Genomic DNA, 12,070 nt, shown 5'->3' with positions numbered 1-12,070 from the left:
TAGAGCTGCTGGGCATACCCCAAAATTTTGAGCTTATTTCTTTTGTTGACTTGTGATTTAATCAAATCATAGAGCTAAACACAAGATAAACAACTTCAAGCAACACAGATCTTGAAAATCAAACCAGAAATGTTAATGCCACCAAGGATTTTAGGATTTTGCCCATTCAAGGTGCTGAATTGCAGGTTGACAAGTTTTGCTGACTGATGCCCTCCCTTCTGCAGCTGGTGTGGTTGGAATGTCAGTGTGGACATCTGCCCATGGGCTTGCAGGGCTGATTGCTCACTTCCTGCCCTGCCTTGCTCCTGTGTCCTCTGAGTAACCTACTGCAATCCCACCTTGAGAGCACACCAGCAACGTCCAGTTTATGCTGGCAGTGGCTTCAGAGGGATGGTATGGACAGTACAAGCACTGCACCAAACAGATAGCATGAGCAGACACAGGTGGGGCCAAACAGTGTGTCATTTGGTGAATAAAACCCTCTTAATAATACTCTGGATAGCAGAACTGCTGCATAGCAGTGGTGAGGGGAGGTGTTACTGAAATTATGCAGAGCCTTGCACCCCCTTTCCCTGTTCCATCATGCCCTGCTGAAAAGAGCAGCAGCTTAGCTCCTGATTGGAATGAGCATTGAATTGGGTGCTGAGGAATGCTGGGCATTCTTCCACTCTCTGTTTTCTGCAGCACTGACTGCCATGTTCCTCCCTAGACCCCGAGTGATGCTGCCCCTGGTGCCTCATGGTATCTCTTTGCCTTCTCTTCTGTCTTTCTAACCAGGCTTTTACTCATTCACCCAGCCTATACTATTTGTCCCATGCCTGCTGCAGGAAGATAGGCTCTGGAGCCAATTCTGTGTTGCTTTTTGGCTCTTTGGCTTCTGTCATTTTTAGGAAATCCATCCTACCCTCCCAACACCCAGTCCTGTCTCCCAAAACCAGCCTTCTAGCTATGCCATCTCCCTTCAACTCCAGAAGCTGCTTTTTCTCCAGCAACTGAGCCAAGATTGATTTGTAAAGTCTGGTTCTGATTAGTGCAGGCAATTACTTAATCTCTTTTCAGTCTCCCCCCTACCCTAGAAGGCTTAGCAGTTGCAAGATCCCTTTTATTCAGCTGATGGACTTGCTGAGCACACCAATTGTGGTGGGAAGCCCTCCAGAGCCACACTGCCTTGTGCATGACTCCACTCAGGTGAATCACTAAAGCTCAGTGCCAAGAAATCACAGTAATTGCAGAGGGGCCTGAGGAAAAACTCTGTGCAAGCTGATCTATAACAGCTTCCAAATGCATTGAGCCCTTCCAATACAATGTCCCAAATCCCCTCTGCCAGTGTCAGGGAGCCTGCTGTGCCCTGGTGAAGAAGGCAGGACATGACCCCATGTGCCTTATATCCCTTTGGTGCAATTGATATTGCAATAATAAAAATGATTGTGAGTTTAAGGAGAGGCTGGGCAGATTCACAAAGGGCTGTTCAGAAGAGGGAAACCACACACACCTCAGGAGGGCTCTGGCAGCCAGGCTGCACCCAGGGCAAGTAGGGATTTTTTCATTTTCCTCCAGGAATTCACTTTGACTGTGGCCAGGGAAGCACAGGATAGAGCCATTAACAGGAAAGCCATCACTTTCCAGAGCACCTGTGAGCTCCTGGGTCTCATCACACCAAGGCTCTGCCCATGGCTGCCCTCAGTGGGAACAGGCCCCTGAGCTTTTGGAGTCTGGACCTTCCTGCTTCACATCTGGAGCAAAGAGAAAGTGCTGCCTGAACTGCAGCTGGCAGTGCTAATTCTGGGTCAAGAACTTTCAGTTTTTCTTCAAATAGCAAAGGCTGCAGTTTAAACCTTTCCCTGAGCACAGGGTGATGTGTATTCCTGAGAGACAAGAACACAGCTTGTGAAAGCTTTCCTTGCTGGACTCGTCGGGAATTTGCCCCTGCACAAGGATGAGGGGCTTTTCTGGCCATCCCCCACCTTCCCATTGCAAAGGAATAGAGAGATGTGCTCCCACACAGCAGTCCCCAGTCAGCAAATCCTCCCATTGGGAGCAGTGAGTTTATGAATTTTCATGATATCCATTAGTAGTAAGCAGAAGTTGCCTTGAGACAGACTTTTTGTTAATTAACTTTCTGAACATGCACTTTTGTTTCTAGCTGGTGAATGAATTTGGTGTTCAAAGTCTTTCTCATATGCCCAGGCTTTTGTCTTTTTCTCTTCCAGGTTAATGGCTTTATAATTCTTCATGGATAGTAAAATAATCACCAAAAGGCAAGAGCAATAATTACACAGAGCTGAATAAATGGACGTGGTCACAGCCTCAGCCAATGTAAAGAGATTTTGAGGGATCTGTTCCTATTAGATGAGGGTGTTCAATGAGTTTCCTGCCCTTCTTCCTCCTCAGAAGAGGAATTTGGAGTGTGTGTTCTCAAGGATGTGAAATTATGCTGTGTAAAGCTGTCAGCATCTCCAGGTTTACTTCTCAGCTTCTAATTTTACGCTAAGAAAAGCATTCAGGGCACACATGAATATGCCCTGAATTGTAAATATCCATATTGTAAATGCACAGCCACTGATGAAGGAAGGAATGATGAGGAAGACTCCATGTTATCAGAAGGCTAATGCCAATTTATTACTTTATTATACTATATTATATTAAAGAATACTATACCATACCATACTAAAGAATACATAAAAGATACAGAATGTTAAAAAGATAATAATGAAAACTCTTTCCAGAGTCTCGACACAGCTTGGCCCCAGTTGGCCAATGAGTCAAAACAACTCACACTGGAGTCCTATCAAACCTGTGGATAAACAATCTCCAAACATATTCCACATGAACACAGCACAGGAGAAGCAAATGAGATAAGAATTGTTTTCCTTTTCTCTGAGGCCTCTCTCGCTGCCTTTCAGCTTCCCAGGAGAAAAACCCTGGGCGAAGGAATCATGTCCAGAGAACGTGAATGCCACACACTCAGATGTGCTAAATGACTGAAAACCAGAATCCCAGGTGCTGAGCCTCTTGCACTCCAGTGGGTCCATGAAGAGGCACGGTGGCACAGGGGGCTGGGAAGTTTCCAGGAGCAATGCACAGGAGGACATGACCCAAACCCAGCCAGAGAGGGATTTCCTGAGCTGAGAGGGTTGGAGGGATATCTGGGGGCTCTGCATGGGCTCAAGAGTGGAGCAGTTCAGATCAGGTTGCTTCTCTGTCTGACCAGCTCTCATCTTTTCTGCCACAGCCCAGAGAGAGCCCCCAGGGCTGAGCTCCTGTCCTGCACCACTCTGACTTCCTAAACCCTGAGGGACCAGCTGCAGCCCAGTTATACAATGATATCTTTAATAACTGGTAGCAGGGAAGGCAGTGGTACAAAACTGGCTGCAGCTGGCACCCCTACAAACCAAGACATTCCCCTGTTTTTAGCAGGAGTCAGTTTTACACAAACCACACACCTTAGAAGAAGCAGCAGGGTGATGCTGGCTGCAGTATCCAAACTTGGTTCATTCTGCTTCTTGCCAAGTCTTTACTGAGGCCTGTATTTCACTTAAGACTTGCCAATTTGTCACTTCTTAATTCACCTGCCTTAATGCTATTACTTACTGTGATAATTATTGCAAACAATAAAGCAAGCTGCAAAAGGCAACTATTTTATATCAGTTTAAAGCTGTTATCAACTAGGCAAATAATTTATGGAAAAGACAAAATGAAGCTTCTTTCACAAGCCTTTTTTCCTGTAAATTGTGTTGACCCCTACTATATCCACTGACATTCTTTATTGCTGACTCTATACTAATATTTCCTTACTTACCCAGAATGGCTGGATGGATGGCTTAGAATTACTTACATTGCCCTAGTGATTTTTTAAATAATTTTAAAAAATGCAGCATTTCATCAGTCCTCTAAAACATTTGCAGTCCTCCAAGATCAAGTGGGAGTGGGTCAAAGATCCTTTGAGCCAATTCATTTCAGTTCTGAAGATGACAGTTGCCTGGACCTGTTAAGGTAATAATGTTTATCTCTAGTAATGCTGTTTAATAGCTTCCTTGGTTACTAATGGGATGGAAAGTGCATTGTCCTCATGACATTTGTGCATGATTCTTCTTGTTTCCAAATTCAGAACAAAAATATTTATTGAACACCTCAGTCCTTTTCACATCATCATCAACAATTTTACCATTTCCACCACGTGATTCAAGTGTTTTTGAAGTGAGCATCATCTTAAATGTAAACTAGAGCCAAATGCCAGCTTATTGCCCTGTTCTATTTAATGCACTTGTGACCGATTTAGGACTTGATTGTTCAAGACTGCAGCAATATGAAAATCCCACTAAAATCCTAGAGGATCTTCAGGGGTGAACTCAACCCCCCAGATGCTATTGGCTGCCAAAATTACTTAAAAGATTAAAATAGGCAATGACTGAAACAGCATACCAATTGGCCTTATTGATTTTGTTAAAGCTAAAATGGCTACAATTCAAGTTTTAAATTACTCAGAAAGGCAGCACGGTACTTTTATTAAGCCAATGGCATTCTTAAATTTATTTTCCCACAGCAAGCATCTTTCATATAATGTTTTTAAAAGCTTGTCTCAATGTGCAATCCTTTCTAAGTGTTTCTACTGTTTAAAAAAAATTAACCAGCTGTAGCTCAGAGAGGGAAGAAAATTGCTTAACTGTGAGAGCACAGCACAGAAATGGCAGAGAGCTCCAAAAGTGCACTGTAAGAAGTGCTCAATGGCCAGTGACATCACTGCTGCCACTGTTGTCATCCACAGTCTGTGACCTAACCTGTGGCTAGGGCTGTGCAGGGACTGAAACACCTTCCTGTGGGTTATGTTACATCAGGGAGACTTCTCTCCTCCTGGGCACTCCTGGGCTCAAGCTCCTGCTGCTGTGGGAGCTCCCCACCAGCACAAAACCTCTCCTGCTATTCCCTGTGCAAGGGGCTCAGTGGGCACTAGGACTGACACAGTCCCTCTGGTCCTCCAACTGCATCCCCCTTTTCTGTAAGGAAATATAAAATGTTTTAAACAATAACTATTTGGGAGGCTTTGTTGGGGTTTGGGTATTTTGGTTTTTTTTTTTGTTTTGTTTTGTTTTGTTTTTTTTAATGGATGGTTGGTTGGTTTAGAGAGTTGTGTTTTGTTTTTACTTAAAGCAGGAAATGCCATCTCTTTGAAAGGTGTTGTGCCCATTTCTGTTTGCAAAGGCAGATCTGTAGGGGCAAGGAAGTCTAAGCCATACTTCTGCATGATCCTTTATCCTGCAGGGTGGAACAAAGTAACCTGGCAAATTATTGGCCAATGCTCTAGGCAGCGTTCAAAATGCTTTCAAGTATTAACTGGAAGTTTCGAAAGTCCTTTTGTGTCACAGTACAGTATTGTATTGCTTATTTTCCTCCCTTGAAAGACTTGCAAAAGACATTTGCATAGGGTTTGCTGAGCTCACTGTCAGAGGGCACTGTCAGAGCTCTCTGCAGAGTGTGTTAACCTCAGCTCCTCTCCTTGTCCAGACGTGTCCCCAGCAATCAGCTTATGGCTCAACAGCAGATCACAGGACCAGTCAAACCACACACTGGAGGATTTCCTTTTCATCTTCTCCTTGCACTAATAAGACAACTTGTTATAAATGTGATCATTTTTCTGCTCAGCTATTACCAGTCCAACAAAGAAAGAAATTATAGACCATGTCATCAACCTTAATGAAATTATAGACCATGTCATCAACCTTAACTGTTTTCACCAATTCTCTCCCCTCATCAGTTTATTGTCTTAGCTAAATTCCTGTAAGACATTATCTCTGGTTTACCTTGGCTCTTAAGGAGATCTGATTTACAGCCTTGCCAGGTATACACCAGCTTCTGCTGAATGAATATTTGTACTAGAGGAGTGCTGAGAAGCTCAATGCATAGTACAAAAACATTATTTAAGACAGTCCCTGATTAAAAATGGTTGCAGTCTACTTGGAAACCAAAGACCAGAGGCAAAGCTGTAAAGTGGGACAATTCTTATGTCCCACCCATTGTTGCTGCCTCTCAGTCTCATACAAGACCTGTGTGTATTGTCCTCAGGATTTTTCTTTTTCTCTTTGCATTTTATTTTGCACTTGAGTTTAGCAGACCACCCTGTCTCAACCACACCACTTGGGGAAACCTCTTCATGGCATCTCTCTGCTGTGCTGGCTCCTCTGTTACATTATGTGTTTGAGCTGAGGCATATGCAGGCCCAGCTACTGAGAAATGTCTCTTGTAGAGTGGGGAAAGTAACCCTCAGGAATGAATGAGAAATTAAGATAAAATACTAATGCTAATGAATGTTTCTGCATTCAAAGTTAACTCATGGTGTGTGGGGGGAAAGCTCTAGGATGTTTCCTCAAGATCCCAAGAGCAGAAATTCGACCTGTAGCAGCGAGTGGCAAAGGCAGGATGAGGGTAGGCATGACTGAGTTGGGGATGTGCTGTGTTGTGCCCACTGATGTGATGCAGAACCTATTTTGTATGTCCCAGGACACAAAAAAAAAAAAAAAAAAAAAAAAAAAAAAAGTCTAAAATCCTCTAGTGAGATTTAGTAGTATAATCTGTTCTCATCCCTAAGTACCCAGCCTGTGGGCAGGTGTGACCAGCATTGACTGGTGTGGCAGTCACTGTTTTTTCCTAGAGAAAAAAACTTGTTTGCTGCTGTTATCTACCTCCTTTTCTCTCTGGAACCACTGCCAGGGTCTTTGAAAAAAGGAGAAACCTGCACAAATCTGCTCTGCCACAGGGGAAGGAGAGAGATCAGTTAAAGCTGGTGACTGGACCCTCCTCTGAGAGCTCCTGCACCCCCTGATATTAGATCTGGCCAGAAAGATACAACATGGTCCTTCTGCCTGCAGTGGCCAGATGTGGTCGGTTCAGAGGTGTTTCTGCTAAAGCTTTTCCTGCAGAAAATGCAATTCAACCCCAAACACTGAAGCTGATTGTTAAAAAAGGGTGCCATTATCTCCCAGCAAGCATCCATCCTATAGGTAGAGGTATTGAAAGGGCCCAGAATTTTATTAATTCCAAAAAAATTGTGCAAGATGGTGAAACTTAGTAGAGGTGAGAGGCATTCTGAGTCTCTTCAGGACAATTTAAACAAAGCAGCCTGTGTGTGTAGGAAGTGAACAGTTGCTTCATGCTTGGCAGATAATGAAGACTGTTGTACCTCTCTTTTTATTCAAATGCCACTTAGCCTTCTTCAGTCAACTCTCTCAACCTCCCACAACTCATTTTTGGGAATTAATTTCACCAGCATGGAAATACCCAGCACCCAGGAACCTGAGTCTTGCCAGGAGTGTTGCAATGACACAGAGATCTGTGCCCAGCTTACCTGAGAGCTTGTTTCAGTCATGATCACTCTGTTTACCTTAAATGAATGGAGCTTCTACTCACAAACTCTGCACTGAGGACAGCCACGAGCTATGTGTGTGCAGTCAGAAAATGTGCATTTTTTTCAGGGCTTTAAGACGGTTTAATGAATGTGGAACACATGGCAGTTCATGCACCTGCTGACTAAAGAAGATTATTCTAAAGTATCCTGAAGCTTTTAAGAACCAGCATGTAATGAAGCCACTATTACTATTACTCAAAAATACTGCTCTGTTGGTCTCCTGCTCATGGCTTTTATTCTCCAGTGGTGCTGGTTATACAACTGTTTTCCCCAAAGAAATAAATATTATTCTGATGAGCTCTCATAAAATGCCTAACAAGCATATAAATCTCCAGCTGATGGCTTGTATGCTATAAATTACCAAAGCTGCCCCTACAGCTGACCCCATCAAAGTGGGCTGGCTCCTCCTGACACTGCTGACCTTTTCTTCCACATTCATAGCATTCTTCCACCATTCTCAAGTGAAGAAAGAGCATCACTAAAGATCAACACAGTGGAATATGGTTTTAACTTCACAGGGCAGAAAATACGTGAATCTCCAAGTGATTCAATAAATTATTCCCTGCAGGGCAGCAAATTATGAACCTTCTCTTCCTGAAAGGCCTTTGCCACTACACTGGATATTCTTCAGACATATTCTTCAATTTAAAGGGAACTATATTTTTTTACATGTTAAATATTAAATATTTCATCAAAGCTTTTCATCTTGCAGGCAAAAATGATAATGCAAGAAACCAAGAAGATAGTTTCAAGCAGAACTGACATTTTCATTAAACCAGATGATCAGTCAGCAGAACAAACACTTGTTTACAGTGGCAATAATAATGATGAAACTTTACTGTTACCTAAAATGGTTTTTATAACATCAGCAAAATAAGTTTATTGGTCTTGGATTTCCAGTAAAATGCATGAATTTGTTCAAATCATACAGGAATGACTTCTTTTCCAGAAGTTCTCATTTACCCATTGCTGAGTCTCTACGTCTTGTCTTAACAAGTCTCTTAGGCAAGGAGCAACCTTGAATAGTTCATAAATCAGTGAGATCCTGTTGAATGACAGTGTTGGTTTTCTTTGGTGTAAACTGATGTTTCATTTTGAACTAGGATTTTTATAATCCTCAAGAATTTTAATCAAACAGACCCACTGAACTAAATATGAAGAGGATTTTCCTAAAAATGCAGAAAATTGAACCAATGGGAGAAATTTTATTAAGAATCTCCTGACTAAGAGGACCCTTGGGAAAGGGTAGCAAAAGATCCCCTGCATGGAACAGAGTCTGCAATGAATGTACTTGCAAAATAAAGCTTGGGCCAGGTCTGAAAATGTGCAAGTGCATGACTAGAGTACTGGGGAAGAGGAAGGAAAATAAATAGAGGAGGTTACTGTAGCAAAACTGCTTAAGGAAATCCTGTATTTCTGGCATTCAACCAAATATTCCTGCCTTAGCATTATAATAACAACCACAGAGGAAGAGGAGAAAGAATTTGTTCATGGTTGGGAGGGCAAAGTACAGCCCTCTGGCCATGTGTGTTGTGTTGGGTTCTCCAGGCCATGTGAAATCATTTTTCTGTTCAAGTAGGCTTGCAACCTTTCTCTTAAGAAATACACACATATATGAAAATTAATTGAACGAATAAGAGGGAAAAAACCCCTGAAATGGAGACAATCTCAAGCTGCCTGTTGTTCCCATTCTCCCACACAGGAGGCCTCAAAACCCTGCTGCTTCTCTTATGAAACCAATCAACTTTCCCTGAGAAGCTATTTCTTTAAATGTGATATTGAAATGGCTCTGACTTGCCATAAGGTGATTCCCATTTAAGATGCCACACCACACAAGTATGTATAATCTGACCTAATCTCATCAGACAGCACGACATCATCATTGCCGAGCTTTTACTAATTAAACCCCCCTAAAACGAGCTCACTTAAGCGTATGTTTTAATTCTTTCAGCGAAGTTTTATACCACACAGATCCTAGATGAGACATTCTGACAATGTTCACACTAAACCAGCTCCATTCTTTTATTGCACTGATAATTCTTCCTGCTCCCCTGCCACAAGTTATGAGGGTCATAAATTAAAAATAGTTGTACAAATTCCTCTCCATAATAAAAGTAAGATATTTTTCATGGGTTAGCTGGGGAATAAAAGAGGATCACTGGAGTAGGCCATACTGCACATTCTGAAAAGAAGTGTTAACACAAATGGGGTTTTATTTTAGTAAATTCCATAGTAGTAAAATTAAATTTCATCTTGGTATGTAGGACTATGCTGTGGGTAAAAAAAAAATACAAGTAAAATTCTCCAGCTGGTGTAAAACAAAGATGCCAAACTAAAGCTGTTTTGGGCAATGCTACCACATTCCAGCTATGAATCTGTCCCTATAGCTGGTTAATAAACAGGTTAAAAACACAAGTATTGCAAAAAGCCATCTTGTGGAACCATCCAAACGACAGAAGCCTGTCCCAGTCAGACTGTATCTCTGCAAATATTTATGCCAGGGAATAACCATGCACATGAATGGTCTTATTGTTTTCCAGTTGACTGGGTAGGGCTGGGGCCTGTTCCTGGCTATACAGGAGAGGAGAATGTTGGCAACCAGCACAACTGAGGTACTGGGCAGAGTGAAGGATTGGTGCTTAGATAGAGAGGAGGGGCAGATTGCTTTTGTTGGTCCAAACTCAGTTCAGCAAGGTTCCTACACCAAGCTAACTAAAATTAAGATAAACATCCATTAAAAAATAATTCTTTTTAGTAATTTAAAAATCACCAATCAGCAAGAAATGAGCAAACAAAAAAACCACCAAAAATCAAGGGAAATATTTTTGAAATGACACTTAGAAGGTGTACATTCAGAAGGGGGATTATTTGCATTTTATGCTGATCCAGCTCATGCTGATACCCAGAAACAGTGATGAAAAGCTTTGGTTTCAGGCTCCATAGGAAAGGGCTCAGTGCTGCCCTTTCTGCTGGCAGCCAACAGCACCATTAGCTGTGTGAAGTACACAGGTCCAGACCTGCAGCATTCTCTTGTGAAAGCCCACAGATCTTTCCTGGTTACAGTAAAAATCCAGGCAGAAATCCTGACCTGAAGTGAGAATGCTGCAGGCACACATCTCCCTGCAGCAGGGCTCAAAGAGCTGGCATGTCTCCAATTTTGGTTTTCTGGGAAAGAAAGTAATCACTGAGGAGTGGAATCCATTTGAATGAAGAAGTGGTTAAGAAACCCTGCATGACCTACTTGTGAACCTCTCCTGATGCTTCTCAAAGTGAGTTAACAAAGAACAAATGAAATAATCTTGGGGAACAGTGACTGACAGCTACTTCTACAGCCCTTGGATGCAAAGTAGTCAGGAATTCACGAGCTGCACTTGCACTCATGAATGTGTGTGCATACAGCTGTGCACAGTGGATTTCAGCCAGCCTGCAAAGAGTTAATCAGGCCACGTTCACTTAGCAGTCCTGCACACCTTCATCTCTAAGCTACCCAGCATATTGATATCTAGCTCATGGAGAAGGAAAACTGCCCCTCAGAGGGGAAGCCAAACAGGACATCTGGATCAGGCTGTGATCGCTCTGGAACAGAAGCCTCCTCTGCAGCAAGATGCAGCTCTTGTTTGGCAACTCTGTCAAAAATCTCCTTCACTTCAGAGCCTGCCAGCAAGAACTTGATTTAGCTCAGCTCCTTTGGGGATGGTGGGATCTTTGTTTTGAAGCAGGGATCTAAAGTGGTTTTGCTCCAAGCTGTGGGTTCAGGATGTCAAAGTATTTCAGTGGAGCAGAGCGCCTGATTCAACAGCTCTGGATACAGATTGCCCTGTGACCTGTTATTCTTCTGCCTGGACATTTTACCTTGCCCTCAATCTCCTTGTTTAGTGGGAATATGAGTGCTCTGGGACAGGGACTGGTCCCATTACTCTGCATCTGCACAGCGTACAGAGCAGTGAACCTCCTGCCACCTGGGCCATGCAGGCTAACACAGCTGTGAGCGTGTCCCCTCTAGCTGAAGGTGACAATGCTGTAGATGAATGTAGAGGGATTTGCACGATAAACATATGCCCCAAATTTAGTGTGAGCCACATGGTGCTGCTACTACACCCAACTTTGTGAGGTCTTTCCCTGGCCTTTCCTCCTCCCAGCAGGAAGAAGTGCTTTTATGTCATTTTTATGGGGTTGTATTTTCCAAGACAGTTGTGTGTTTGGCTAGCCTGGGGGGTTCAGCAGCCCAAGGGCTGCACTGCCTGCCAAAAGGGCTTGTTTCAATATGAAAAAAAAATGTAAAACTCAAAGTACAGCAGTGCAACAGCTTGTTTTCCCCATGGACACATGCTCTGAGTGTGATTTAAAGATGACCGTGTAGCACCAGGATCTGCTGCCCACACACACTTTTTGGAGGGGTGAGGAAAGAGGACAAGGAAAGACACCACTTATTATATTTTTTATTCCTTTTAGATCACTGGAGTAAAATAAAGAGGCTGCAATGCAGCATTCAGCCAGGCCCAGGGTATTGGCCCAAACTTCATCTTCAGCCAGGTCAGAAGACACATGGTGGGAACAGGGACTTTTTTTTCTTCCCTATAAACACTGAAGTACGACTGACTGCTCAAGTAAATACACATGGATAAATGCATGGTAAAGCTGGGCTTAAAGAGAGACTAAAGCAAACACTAA

Source organism: Agelaius tricolor, unplaced genomic scaffold, assembly GCF_023055355.1.
Source record: "Agelaius tricolor isolate 1412-34295 unplaced genomic scaffold, bAgeTri1.0.p SCAF_5, whole genome shotgun sequence".
In the NCBI taxonomy this organism is placed as follows: Eukaryota; Metazoa; Chordata; class Aves; order Passeriformes; family Icteridae; genus Agelaius; species Agelaius tricolor.
The sequence above is the reverse complement of the archived record's forward strand: the minus strand, read 5'-3'. Positions refer to the sequence as shown.